Below are 14418 nucleotides of genomic sequence, written 5' to 3'. Positions count from 1 at the left end.
CCAAGATCATGATCAGAGCCAGGACCCCAAGATCATGATCAGAGCCCAAGTTACATGCTTAATTGACCGAGCCACCCAAACATTCCATGAAATGTTTCTTAAATAGTTACAGATTTTAGGTTTATTAACTGTATACTTAATAAACATATGAAAATGGCATTTGTACATATAAAAAGTTACCCTTATGCAAGCAAACATGAAATTATACTTATTTAGAAGATGAATATATTGAAAATAGTGGATTAAATGAAAACTGCCTTAAGTCATTTCTATGGTGTTGCCAGGTATATTAATATACATTAAGCCAGTTTCAAATAGTAGCACTGATAGGAGAAAAATTTTTAAATAGCCAATTTCCAGACTTCAAAAAAAATCACTTTAAAGACAGTATACAAAAGTGAAAGATAAAACTTTAGGAAAACATGTTTCTTCAATTAAAAAAAATGAAGAAAGAAATTACCTGCTAATTACAATCTTTCCCTAGGCTCCCTTTCTCCTACTGTTCTAGGCGTTCTACATTAACAAATTGAGTCTGAACTTACTCTTGAAACATAACATATATAACTCATCTCATTCTATCATATTGGTTACATGAGTGTAATTATTTTAAATAGGTATCTTCCCATTGTTGTTTATTTTTAAGAAGAATAGATGATTGTGGTTAAGTATTTAATGAGGAATTCTTAATAAATGGTATAGAAGTGCCTCTCTGGTTATCTATTAACTTTATTCTTAAAAGTTGAAATTTCAAGGCTTTATTTCTATACATTATAAACTTTTGACATTGTAGAAAATTGTAACCATTAGCAAAATTTCTCAGAAACCTGATCATGTGAAGTGAAGTGATTCTAATACCTTTGTTCATATTCCAGTAGAAGAAACTTTCTTTACCCTCTCTACAGCTAACTCTGCCACCTGTACAATGAATTCTGTCCTCTTCCTCTAGGTAAAGGACAACACGTCATGAAGTACCTGCCTTTCTTCCTTTTTTTCTATCATTTATTCTTCCCCTTCAGCACATAAACCTGCTTTAAAAACTATATATATATATATATTTATATTGTATATATACACATATGTATGTATACAATATATGTGTATATATATATATAGTGTGTGTATATATATATATATATATATATATATATATATATAGTCTTAAAAGCATCTGTTCTTATCATTTAACTTCCATTGAGATAACAATGTTCGTTTTCTTCCTAATTCAGAATCTGCTGATTTAAGCACTCTATATCCAGTATTTTTGTCTTCTCCACTGCTTTCCATTTTCTTCCCTCAGCTTTCTGCAGTCTTATTTTTATTCTCTCAGCATCACTGACAAAGCTCTCACTAAGGTGACTGGAATCCTCTTCTTTTTCAAATTGTTGAAGATAATAACTCTACATACATTTTGGTGTTAATTCCTTTATTCCTCCAATTTTTTTCCATTATTTCCCTAAAAACTCTTTCTGAATGATCTCATGTGCTTGACCGTCAATTTGCTAAAAGTTACTTGTATAGATGTTGAAATAAGATCTATCCTAGTCCTTTTCTTCTCTTTCTTTCTTTCTTTCTTTCTTTCTTTTCTTTCTTTCTTTCTTTCTTTCTTTCTTTCTTTCTTTCTTTCTTTCTTTCTTTCTCTTCATTTGAATTTAAGTAAATTAAATTAAAAGAGAGATATAATATTTTCCTTTTGCTATCAAAATATTGGAATGTGTCCCTTCAAAATAAATATGTAGAATATTTTTCTTGTTCTTCCTTTTTATGATAAGATACAGGAAAATTAGCTCAGAAATACATAGAAACTTGAAATCACAACTGATCTAAACATCATTTTGAAGCACATGGAAACCATTACTCCAATTTCTCATCCATTTCTTGACCTTCCTTTCTGGCATCCACCTATGCCCCAAAACTTTGAAAGATGGACATTCTTCTTGGACAACACATATTAAAAGTCATTTACCTGAACAGCTTTCTCCTTGGATAGTGAATCTTTTGATTTTTAACATTTTTGAACAACTTTAAAAAGTGCCAAACTGGGGATCCCTGGGTGGCTCAGCGGTTTAGTGCCTGCCTTCAGCTCAGGGCATGATCCTGGAGACCCAGGATCAAGTCTCGCATCAGGCTCCCTGCGTGGAGTCTGCTTCTCCCTCTGCCTATGCCTCTGCCTCTGCCTCTCTCTCTCTCTCTGTCTCTCATGAATAAATAAATAAAATCTTTTTAAAAAGTGCCAAACAAAACAAATATAATTAGTTGTATAAAATTTTAAATAGTTGAAGAAAGAAAAGATGCTGCTTTCTCATCTCATGGTTGATTCTCTCTTGATAGTTCAGTTCAAGTAATAATTTTTCCATGGCACAATTTTTTTTAAGATTATATCTATTTGAGTGAGAGAGCATAAGAGAGGGAGAGAGAACACAAGCAGTCAGGAGGGGTAGAGGGATAAGCAGACTCCTCACTGAGCAGGGATCCTGACATAGGGCTCAATTTAGAACCCAGGGATTATTATCTGAGTTGAAGGCAGATAGATGGTTAATTGACTGAGCCACCTAGGCACCCCCCACCACGAACACAATCTGCAAAAGCTTGATCATATTGAACTATTTTGTTTTTGTTGTCTACAAATCGATGATCTTTAATAGTTACCCTAATTTTATTTTATTGGCCTGCTTCCCCCTCTGCCTATGTCTCTCCTCTCTCTCTGTCGCTCATGAATAGATAAATAAAATCTTAAAAATAAATAAATAAACAAATAAATAAATAATACAATTATTAAATGCAATCAACTACTTGATTTTTCTATTTGAGTCTTTTTCCATTAAATATTAAGCTTTAGTGATTAATATTTTGTTATTGTTATTAGATGTCTCTTCAGCTCTTTTATTTTATTTTGGAAATATATGGATTTTAAAATTTGATGAATTTTTTTCCCCAAATAACTAGATTCTTCTGTGTCCATATTGGGTTCTTCCTATAATGGATTCATTCAAAATTTTATAGTCACAATTTCACATTTAGAACTTCTCTCCTTTAACTTATTAAACTTGTTTTTCAATTCTGGAGACTATATCATTCTCTAAAAGTAAATTTCAAGTGCTATTTTCTGGCTGTCCCCCAAAATACCATTGCATTGTATTCATGATAGTTTTCTTTTTTGTGTAACATTATTTATTAAATGTCCTTTGTTATTAGAACGTATTATTTTTAAATAAGATATATCATAGTAAATTTAAGAAAAGTGATGAGCAAAGTATGTACAGGGAAAATTTTGAACACTATGACTTTTCCACCCTGCCTCCTAAAATAAAAATAAAATAAAAAACATATTTCCATTTAAATTTTCTAAGAGACCTCAAGTTTTCTTAGCTTTTGTTTATGTTTTATTCTTCCCAAACCTAAAAAAGCACACTGAGATATATTTTTTTGTCATAAAATTATTAGTGTTATTTTCTGTTGCAAATCTGTGAAAATTTATAGATGTTTTTTGGTTCACCTTGCTAGGTATTTCATGAAAATATAATTTTGCTCTTCTTTCCTGTTGCTGCTATCCTTGATATTGCATGAATTTAGCCACTCCTAAGAGCATTCTCAGAAGTTGTTGCAAGAATATTTTAAGTATAAAAATTATAGAGCTATGCAGGGTGATAATCATTATTTATTTCCAGTTTTCTAAGAAAAACTAAGATATCACCAAAATTTTAAGGTCACTCAGCAGTCTTTTCACATAAAATAATATTACCTCTAGTATTGGAAAAACAAATATGTGATAAATTAAGGATATGACTATAGTCATATTTTTCAAAACTGATGTTATAATAATCTTGCAGTTATACCATTATATTTTTTTAAAGATTTTATTTATTCATTCATGAGAGAGAGAGAGAGAGAGAGAGAGAGGGAGAGACACAGGCAGAGGGAGAAGCAGGCTCCATGCAGGGAGCCCGACGTGGGACTTGATTCCCGGTCTCCAGGATCGCACCCTGGACTGAAGGTAGCGGTAAACCACTAAGCCACCTGGGCTGCCTGCAGTTATACCATTAGATCACAGTCATTCATAGAAAAATATATTTTCAAATTTATATCTGTATTTATTTTTGTGGTAATATGAAGCGTTATAGAAGTTTGTGTTAAATGTCCATGTCTCTATCCAATTTTAGAGACACTGTTACATATTTTGAGTATCTTAATCCATAAACAGTGATACTAATAAGGCTAATAATTGAAAACATTGTATAACTCTCAGTCAGTTGTATTTTTTTTGAATTTATAGGAAATATTTCACATCTCATAATTTCTAGTTGTCCTCTTGAAGAAAACCCAAAGCTTTACTTAATAGTCAAAGGTAATATTTATTGTTATATGTCTAGATTTCTATGTCAGTTTTTATATTCAGCTTATTTACTCAAAACATACCATATTTTGGATATCTCACACCCTAATTCAGAAAGATACCTGTTTCTTGGTAGAACAATTTATAAAACTATCTAATGCAGAGGAGATTTCAATCTTAGAATGTTATATGAATACATTCACAAAACACTGTACCTGTTCAGGGAAGAAAATCTTCTACAGGACCATTTCCTTCTGAGTTCTAAAGAAGTGTCTGCGGGCCGATCAAGATGAGAGACAACTATTTGTTCTTGGAAGGGTTGTGTGCTCTATTATAAATCATGAACTTCTAGAAGGTATGATCCATACATTATTTGTACTGTCTGATCAAAAAAAGGTTTGGCACATTAAACGTATGTTGGTTATATTAGCAAATAAATGATCTGTTTTGGTTCTAATTTCCAGCTATCCTTTTAATGAGCTTTTTTGTGTTTGAATGGTCTCCCCCCCAATGTTTCTCCTCTTAAAATTGATGAGCCTTTGATAAGTGCAAATTTATTTCAATTTAAAATTACAGATACAGTTCAAGAAGCAAATTTGACTAAAATTATTTTATGTAAACATGATATGTAGATTTAAGCATACTTACATTAAACTTTATAGATATATAAGCTAAAGGCAGAAAAGATGGTTGGGGTTTGTACCTTGCAGAGTAATCTCCTCATTGATCTATTGAAAGTCAGCTCTTGACACAAGGGTTTCTAAAAATAACTATAAATAAATAATAAGTAAGTGAATATTTAGAAAAAGGCAAAAGTTTTTTTTCTTTAAGAAAACAAAATAAAATTTGACTATTAACAGTCTATGTGTACATAGTCTATGTGTACATCCATGCTTGATATCCGCATTTATGTATTTCACACATAAACAGATATCAGTCATCCTTTCTAAAAAAAAAAAAACAAAAAACTATATAATGGATTCTAGGCCCCAGTAAGGTAATATAAGGATCATCCTTCAACGCTATAATTACCAGAAATTTGAACTGGTTCAGAAATTGTTGGCCAGCATTATCTGTTTCATGCTTTGTTTGATTCAATGAATTAATCTATGGTTTTAAAGGAAGTCAACTATGTATAAATGGAAATTGACTACTTTAGAAATCTGCACATGCGGGATCCTTGGGTGGCTCAGCGGTTTGGCGCCCGCCTTCGGCCCAGGGTGTGATCCTGGAGTTCCACGCTGGGCTCTCTGCATGGAGCCTGCTTCTTCCCTCTGCCTGTGTCTCTGCCTTGGTCTCTCTTTGTGTCTCTCATGAATTAATAAATAAAATTTAAAAAGAAAAAAAAGAAATCTACACATGCTACAGAGTCTATGAATATAATTCCAAAATGAGATATAGATATGTTCATAAGTAAAAGAACTTAAGTATGTAAATTTGATGATGCAATAAGCTAAAATAAACCTCCATGTATATATCTGTGTACTTTAGTTTTAGATGAGATAAACACATTTTAGCATTCTGGAGTCCAGTCTTACAAATTTAATTTACTTCCATGTTGCTCTAGATACCAACTAAGAAACACTTGTTCTGAAAACCAAGTGGGAAAAATCAATCCTTTTGAAATAATGGAGGCCATCTTGGAAAAAAAATTAAAAGGCTGTGTAATATTTTTATTTCTACCATTTCTACCAGGTGTTGCTCTAAAAGATGTTATTTATATGAAATATAATTGGTTCACTTCCAGTGATGAAAATTTAGCTTCCTTATTATCCTGGACCCTATGGCTCATCTCCTAGTTCATGTGTTGGCTTGATTTTCAAGGTAATATATTTATAATGATCAAAAGAAATGGCTCAGTTAATGGGGTTATCAGTATGATTATAGACATTGCCAAAATCTTTTCGCTCAAAATAAATTGCTATAGCTGTATCCAATATCTTTTCATATATATCATAGCATATAAAGGAAGAGAGCAACACCTTTAAGATCTAGAACTAAAAGGACTATATAGCATTATTATATATATAAAACTTTAATGTATAATTGTTATCTAAGAAGTTAACTATTTTTTTCCTATTTATACATAGCCATCTTTTCAAATGAATCAAGATTGAAGTATGTGAGGGTATATGATTTTGAAAATAATCAGCTAACTAACATTTTTACTTAATTTTATTAGATATTAAACAGAGGGAAATATTTTCTTATTGAATACACTGAAAATAATTACCATATTAATAGATTTTTTTTGTTACCCATTTTTAAGAAAATAAGAAATAAAAGCTTAAGTCCCTTAGGTCTTATCAAGCATGGGGGAGATTAGGAGCAGAGTCACAGAGGTTTTCCACCAAAAGTATAGGAAGGAATCATTCCTGTTTATGTGGTTGATGATTTAAAATCCAATCAAGACTAAAGAGTCTTAAGTGTAAGAAAAAAAAGTGAGGATGAAACCTTTTCAGAAAATGTAGCAGATATTTGTTCACTTTGAACAATTAGGAAAGCAAAGTCTTAGAGGAGATATTGATAATAAGTTATCTTAATTTTATCTTAGATCATTTGGTTTAATCAAGCTAGTTGCAAGAAAGGATGCTTTCTTTTTGTGCTTCCTGCTGATCTACTGAATCCTTGTAATCTTTTTTTATGCCACAACTCAGTTGGAATTCTTGTCTGAAGCCATATGACTCGATGCAGGAAAGGGCTTTTGAGAAAATAGGATAATGTTATTCACATTGAATCTTTGAACTTTTTTTTTTCAAGAGGGAATTATTGATTGGGTCAGCATCCTTCACACCACACTGCAAAGATTCAATGTGGAACAACGAATCATTCTACAAAGGAACACAGGACATGATTGCCTTGCCTCCCACCCTATTAGTACTTTAACATTGGATTGCATTACCCAGGTGTTTTGACATATAAATCATCCCAATTGTTTTCTAACAATATAAGTTATATTTTTGTATGCTGCTGTCATATTATTTTATCCTATTACATCCACAAATCTTATTTAGGTATTGAAGTTTGTGACCAGATCTCTTGATATAAGGTTAATTAGAAAAACAAAAACAAAAACAAAACAGTACCTATCCATGATCTGGTTCAAAATTAGCACTTATTTTAGCTTACATGAGATACCATTTTTTTTTTAATTTCTATTTATTTATGATAGTCACAGAGAGAGAGAGAGAGAGAGGCAGAGACACAGGCAGAGGGAGAAGCAGGCTCCATGCACCGGGAGCCCGACGTGGGATTCGATCCCGGGTCTCCAGGATTGCGCCCCGGGCCAAAGGCAGGCGCCAAACCACTGCGCCACCCAGGGATCCCGAGATACCATTTTTTTTGTGTGTGAATATAAACTCATCAGTAGAGTGCAAAATTGAAGGCACATAAAATCTGCATGCCAGTGATAAACATTTCTCATAGCTATAGTTTTGAAGATTTTTTGAAGTATGGGGTCATACTTTGAGTAAATGATCAAGAAAAAACTTAATTTTGCATTGAAATGTCTATTTGTAATAACTTGCATGCACATAGAAAATTAATTGAAACATATTTCTGTATCCAGTATGCTGTTCAATGATGGCAATGAAAATTCAAAATAAATTTTAATTGATTTTTTCCAGAAGATGCTGTTTTTATCTATTAATTATATATGTATGTGGTTTTAAAATTCTAAAAAACCCCTTATATTCCAGAATTTGAATTACTGCTTCTCAAAGGCCTTTTACATATTTCTTCATTATATAGGTGTATCTATCAATTTTTACATGTTCTTATAGTAATTCATAATTTAACAGAGTATCATCAGTTCTAGTCATGTTTTACAAAAAGTACATTACCATATTAATATCCCAGGTAGCATAAATAATGAAGTTTAACAAAAAAGTGGCACTTCCTGTTATGGGATGTATGAAATCAAGAAAAAAATAAACAAAATTTTTAAACTTTCCCAAGAATTCACTCAAAAATTTCAAGATTGAATAGCTGGTTTGAATAAAAAGAGTGAAGTTGGAGGCATTAGTATAAGGATCTTCTTTTAATCATATAGCCATGTATTTAGTCTTTAAAATAATTTCAAGAAATAACTTTCACTATCCTTTTTCGGTTGTGTATGTGCTTCTGCTTATGTTTGTGAGAAAATGTTAAAGAGTCTAGAGACTGTAAGTCAGAAAAGAACATGCTGTTTTAGTAGATAGGACATTCATTCTTGAAACAGCCAACTAATATTTTTTCTGGAAGTATAAAAGCTTGACTGTGAATTATTCTTTATTTCTTTTTTTAAAAATAATTAATTTACTTGTTTTAATATTTATACTTATTTTAGGACAGTTAGTAATATTTAATTTGCTAAAGTCAGCTAGCATTTCATTTTACTTTGTATGATGATGTTGTAAAGTACATGAACTACAGCCAAAATAGTATTCAAAATGACTACTGTCATAAACATGTGATTCAGGATCAAGGTTCTATTTATGATGAAGAGACACAGTCTAGTTCATTTAACAACATGCTCAGCACAGAATTTTATTCTAAGTTTTAGCTAGTCCATGGATAAATTTATGGATTTTTTTGAGTAGGAAAATATACAATTTCTATTATAACACCTCCAAAGACAGAAACTATTTCAAAAAATTGTCAGATCCCTTTCAAATATTCTAATAATGATTTCTTCCTACATGTGAATCACATAAAATCTTGGTTCAGTGTATTGAATCACAGCTTCTACTAAAGTGACATTTCTTACCACATTTTTACATGCACTTTAAAAACCTTAGTTTTGAAAAAAAAAAAAAAAAAACTTAGTTTTGGCTTAACCCAAGCTATTTTCTTCATACATGATATTCTTCTAATCTGTTCTACATGTTTCCATTGCTTCTTCTATTTTTGTTACTTTTTAAAGATTTTATTTTTATTTATTTATAATAGACAGGGAGAGAGAAAGAGAGAGAGACAGGCAGAGGGAGAAGCAGGCTCCATACTAGGAGCCCGATGCAGGACTTGATCCCTGGACTCCAGGATCGCGCCCTGGGCCAAAGGCAGGCAGGAAACCGCTGAGCCACCCAGGGATCCCCTATTTTTGTTATTAATCTAAAATTTTCATGTATGAATTAATGTATATTTAAATAAGATTCAGAAATCAACAGATCCAGGAATACTCTTTGTATCAATCTCTTTCCACCTGGGTACTCCCCAAGGTAAGGCTTGACAACTGGTGTGAACTGATGGATTTTCAGGTGCACTGAACTAATCTTTTTTTCAACATCCAGATGAAAACTAGTGTGGCCACAGGTCCTGGACTGGTCCGGCTGCAAATTGCGATCTCCCTACTCTAATATGCCATAAACATCATCATTTTATGTGTGTGCTATGTGAAAAAATTTTGACTATAGTGCTATGAATATATGGTCATATAATTTTCATTGACTTTCAGGTATTTCATTGAGTGTTTAAGAACAACTCTTCCATTTTCTCCTGATACATATATTTTTATCTCTCTTAAAAAATATAAAGATCACAAAGGGTAGAGACTTGTCTTCTGCACTTTTATGTATATGGGAAGATCACGATAATGCTCATTTTAGTTGTTAAATCGTTTTATACTTCATGAATGAAGAAATGAATGAAAGAAGATTCAAGTAGTGGAGGTAAAACAAAATTGGTATAAGCCACTCTTTATATTCTCAGACAACATTAGAAATATCTTAATTATATGTATGTTTTTCTAACCTGGTGTCACTTGAGGTTAACAGTATGACTTCAAACCTTATTCATAACAGAGAGGAAAAACATTCCACAGTTCAGATTTCTATGTCTTTGTAGTTCTTTCTTAAATTAATTTACATATGGTTAAGGTTTAACCAGTTTAAGGTTTCATGACTGGGCATTTCTTTATTTGATATTCTAAAACATTGACCAAATCATTATCTTACTTTGGTAAAATAAAGAATCAGGATTTCCAATTTTCACTTACTATGTGTAACCCAAAGTAATTTACATTCTCAATACTGGATTTATTTCTCAACTTATGCATTTTTCAATTTGACCATATACTCCTCTCCTTTTTTGATGGTGAGCAATTTAATCATGTGAAAAGCCTAACTTTGCAGCAACTCTCTTTAATTTTCATTATTTTCATATTATTATATTTTCATAGATGAAAAAGGAGGTCAGTTGTAAGAATTGAACTGTATCAAGTCTTTTGAGATGCATTTAACACCTTTGTTGGAAGTCTCAGTAGAGAAGCATATCATTTGATGGATATAAACTGGCATTCTTCCCTTCTCAGCCAGAACTGCAAAATAGTTTTTGTCCTACCGATGTGGTTGCCTCCTTTATCAAGTAAAAAGAAATTAATATCAATTACATTTGAAAGAATAGTTGATGTGTGGCTACTTCCAACTTGGAAGTTTAATGATTTAGGAGGTTTTAATTATACTATGTAAGAGAATTACAAATATAATGTGGGTAGCAATGCCTCATACTTGTTCTCTCAAGTCTAGGACAAGAATTGGGAACTAGCTATAAATTCTCTGCAGAAAGCTATACTCAGCCACAATATTTATCAAGGCAAAACATACTAATTATAGAGAAAAAAATTCTAGAAATGATATAAAGAACTTCAGGCAATGAGGCCTCAACACTTCTTAGCTGTTGAGCACCAATTGAAATATCTGTTAGAGTAAGACAAAACACACAAAAGATAAGTCAACAATAAATCAAAGTGCTGTCCTATGATGGTCATGGGGTCAAGTGTATCTCATGAATTAATGTGTTTGATGTTTTATTGATGCTTTTGATTTATTTATATTTTTATTTTGAGAAGTTTCTTTTTTTCCCATTAACAATATACATATAATAACCAAATCCAGAGTTGCCTTCTTGTTGCATAAAAGTGTGCATTATCAGACCTTGCAATATTCACTCCTTGTCAAAGAATTTCTGGGAACAGATGGTGAAAGAAGAAATTGAAATAATTGCCTGTTTGTAAATCCTGATTTTTCTCTCTCTTGATCTTTTCTCACTTCTTTTTTCTATGCTCCTATCCTCCATCAATCTGCATTATTATGTTCTCTACACACAGCTAGTCATAGAGGAAAGTAGAAAAGAGAATGAAGGGAAATGAAACATATAACAGATGGTGCAAAGAGCATGTTTAAAATGGCTGTAGGATGGTGGATATCCTGTATTAAAGTTGTTAAAATGGGCAAGAAACTCAGATGAGAAAAAAATGAGAATTGAGTGTAATTGTTCATGAGCTTTACTAATTTTTTTTTAAAGTATGGTCTTGGTTTACATACTGATTAATTCAATAAATTATTTATTCAGTGGATATTTATTATGATTAGTTGTATGCCAGATATTTTCAAAGAACTTAGATAGAAAGATAGAAAGACAACAATTCCCACAGGTAACTAAAATTTTACTGAGAGCAACCGGAAATAAGTAACAAATAAGTAAACAAATACATAACTAACAATGATAGCTGTGTACTATTTACTTGAAAGTATTGTTTTACATATCTGCAAAAATTAATTTACAAAAGGGCATATTTTAATGAGATACTATTTGCAATATCACCAACAATTCTAAATAACTTGAATAATCTAGGAAACCACAACACTATCAAGAGGAAGGATAATCAAATGGAGAGACAGACCTTGTTCATGCAACAGATTATCATTACTTTAAAGATGTAAATTTTTCCTCTTTGATTTATGTATAAAATACAACACAACGGGGATCCCTGGGTGGCGCAGCGGTTTGGCGCCTGCCTTTGGCCCAGGGCGCGATCCTGGAGACCCGGGATCGAGTCCCACGTCGGGCTCCCGGTGCATGGAGCCTGCTTCTCCCTCTGCCTGTGTCTCTGCCTCTCTCTCTCTCTCTGTGACTATCATGAATGAATAAATAAAATCTTTAAAAAAAAAAAATACAACACAACGGAAATCTCAATAAAAAAAAAAAACTAAAGCTGATAGCAGAATTCACATGGAAGTGCAAATGACTATAAATAGCTAAGACTGTCTTCAAAAAGGAAACAAGGAGAGGAAGATTTGCTTTACTTGATATCCAAATTACAATAAAGTCATAGCAATTAAGATGCACTGCCCGAGGATACGAGAATAAACAAAAGTAATAGAACACTGACCCCATAACCAAGTTCAAGCCTATTGTGATTTATGACCAGCAGGGCTCTGCATGGTAGTAGGAAATGGAACATCATTTTAATAAACTATTCTGGGGCAACTGAGTAGGGTATAGAGGAAAAGGAAATGATCACTATCTCATGCTCTACAGAAAAAATAATTCTAGGTGGAATGTAAGTCATCCATACACATGATACATCTGTTCATTTATTTATGTCTTAATAATTATTTTCAAATTGCTCTATTATTTTTATTTAATGAAATATTCTAATTTTTAATTTTTTTTCACTTTCTTAGAGTTATTTTGCTCATGTTCTTTGGACGTTTTCAAGCTTATAAAAATTATTTTTTTCTCTTTCCATTGTTTTATTAGTTTATTTTCTTTTGTTTTGTTTTACTTTTTTTTTTTTTTTTTTTTTACAGCCTCTCCCTAGCTTTTGATAACACTAGTCAACAATGAGCTCATTTTCAGGTGGTTTGATGTTTCCTGCAGTAGTGTGGATATAATACTGAAGATACAGACAGCTGAACATGGCTCTTCCTACTCTTATATAGGTCTAAGCTATAGGGACAGTTGCCTACAATTTTTCTTTTTTTCTGGGGGGAACCTTTCTATGAACAGAGTTCAACAGCAGCCTCTGTTTTAAAAGTGGTAATCTTGCTTCCAGTATTCTGAATAATTAGAGACAGTTTACTCCAAAGGGAATAAAACTCTTAAAGACAGAAGTATGAATCTGGGGTCTGGCAAATCTAAGGCTGCTGTCCTACTTACTGCTTTCATTTTCATTCTGAATCTTTGCCACAAAGACATTTATCTTGTGTTTGTTGGCAGCAACATCTCTCTCTCATCCTCCCTCTCCCCCATCCTTCCTTTCCTGTCACCCTCTTTCCTTCCCTCCCTTCCTCTGTGTGTGTGTGTGTGTGTGTGTGTATTTTACCTATCATCATTGTACTATCCACATGCTTAAGCAGTTTTCAACTAGCATTTACTTTCACAGACTTCTATTAAGCACTGACCTGGATAAAGAAACCATGTGCTGAGCATTTAATGTAAAATTACAGACTCTGAAATGTTAATGGTGTTCAAATGAAAAATCTAAGTGCTTCAGGTATAATAAAAGATACATTATTTTTAGTCTTCCATTAAAAAGCCAATATTAGTTTGTTCTTACTTTAGTTTAAAATCTCAAGTGCTTCCTGTTGATCATACTGCCTTTTGGATACCTCAAATTTGGATAATATAATAATAGCATATCAATTCTTGCTACAATAGAATTTGACTTGGAATTGATATTACATAGAAAATACAGACAATTCACTTAATATAATTGTCTCAGCATCAATTTGCATATTATTCCAAGAAATAATAAATAATGATTAAAGCTCAGCTTTTAAAAATTTTATCGATAATTACCACTTTAAAATGAACTGGGTTATAAATATATTTGGGTAGAAAGGTATTTAATAATAAGCAATATAAAGTTTGAACTGTGGTCATTATACTTTATTATTTTCTTTTAAAATAAAAATCTAAAAGTTTTTCATATTTATTATCTTGACAAGTTTTCAATTTTCACACTCATTATGTTACTATAGCAGATAATCTGAGCTAAGCTAATATAGTCATTATCTATTTAGGAATTCTAAGAATAGTGTGTGCATGCTTTCCTTCCTAGAATCATTTGCCATTTCAGTAGGGCCTTTATTTCATTCTTTATTTTCTAGGAGTTCATTATCTATGCTAAGCCTGACATTTTCCAGATTGTAGATACTAAATTTGTCTTTTTTGACCATCTGTGTTAATTCTTGTGCTAAAGCCATCACTTATCACTTTGCCCTAATTAGATCCAACTGTACATATCATTCAATTCCCTAATAACTCCTTCTCTGCAATCTTTCCTCCCTCTTTGACAAAACCAAGTTGTATCTAGGCTGACAGTG

General features: G+C 32.0%; 1 long non-coding RNA gene across 1 annotated transcript in view; it reads right to left on the bottom strand.

Annotated features, from left to right (window-relative positions):
* Positions 1 to 14418, bottom strand: part of LOC144301720 (uncharacterized) — a 67267-nt gene that overhangs the window by 43828 nt on the left and 9021 nt on the right. The window contains exons 2-3 of the long non-coding RNA XR_013368456.1: positions 5034 to 5100; positions 4546 to 4712 (exon numbers count right to left, since the gene is read on the bottom strand). This is a non-coding gene — a long non-coding RNA (uncharacterized LOC144301720). The remainder of the gene's footprint in view (positions 1 to 4545; positions 4713 to 5033; positions 5101 to 14418) is intronic.

The sequence above is a fragment of the Canis aureus genome, chromosome 30, assembly GCF_053574225.1.
Source record: "Canis aureus isolate CA01 chromosome 30, VMU_Caureus_v.1.0, whole genome shotgun sequence".
Classification (NCBI taxonomy): domain Eukaryota; kingdom Metazoa; phylum Chordata; class Mammalia; order Carnivora; family Canidae; genus Canis; species Canis aureus.
The sequence above is the reverse complement of the archived record's forward strand: the minus strand, read 5'-3'. Positions and strand labels throughout refer to the sequence as shown.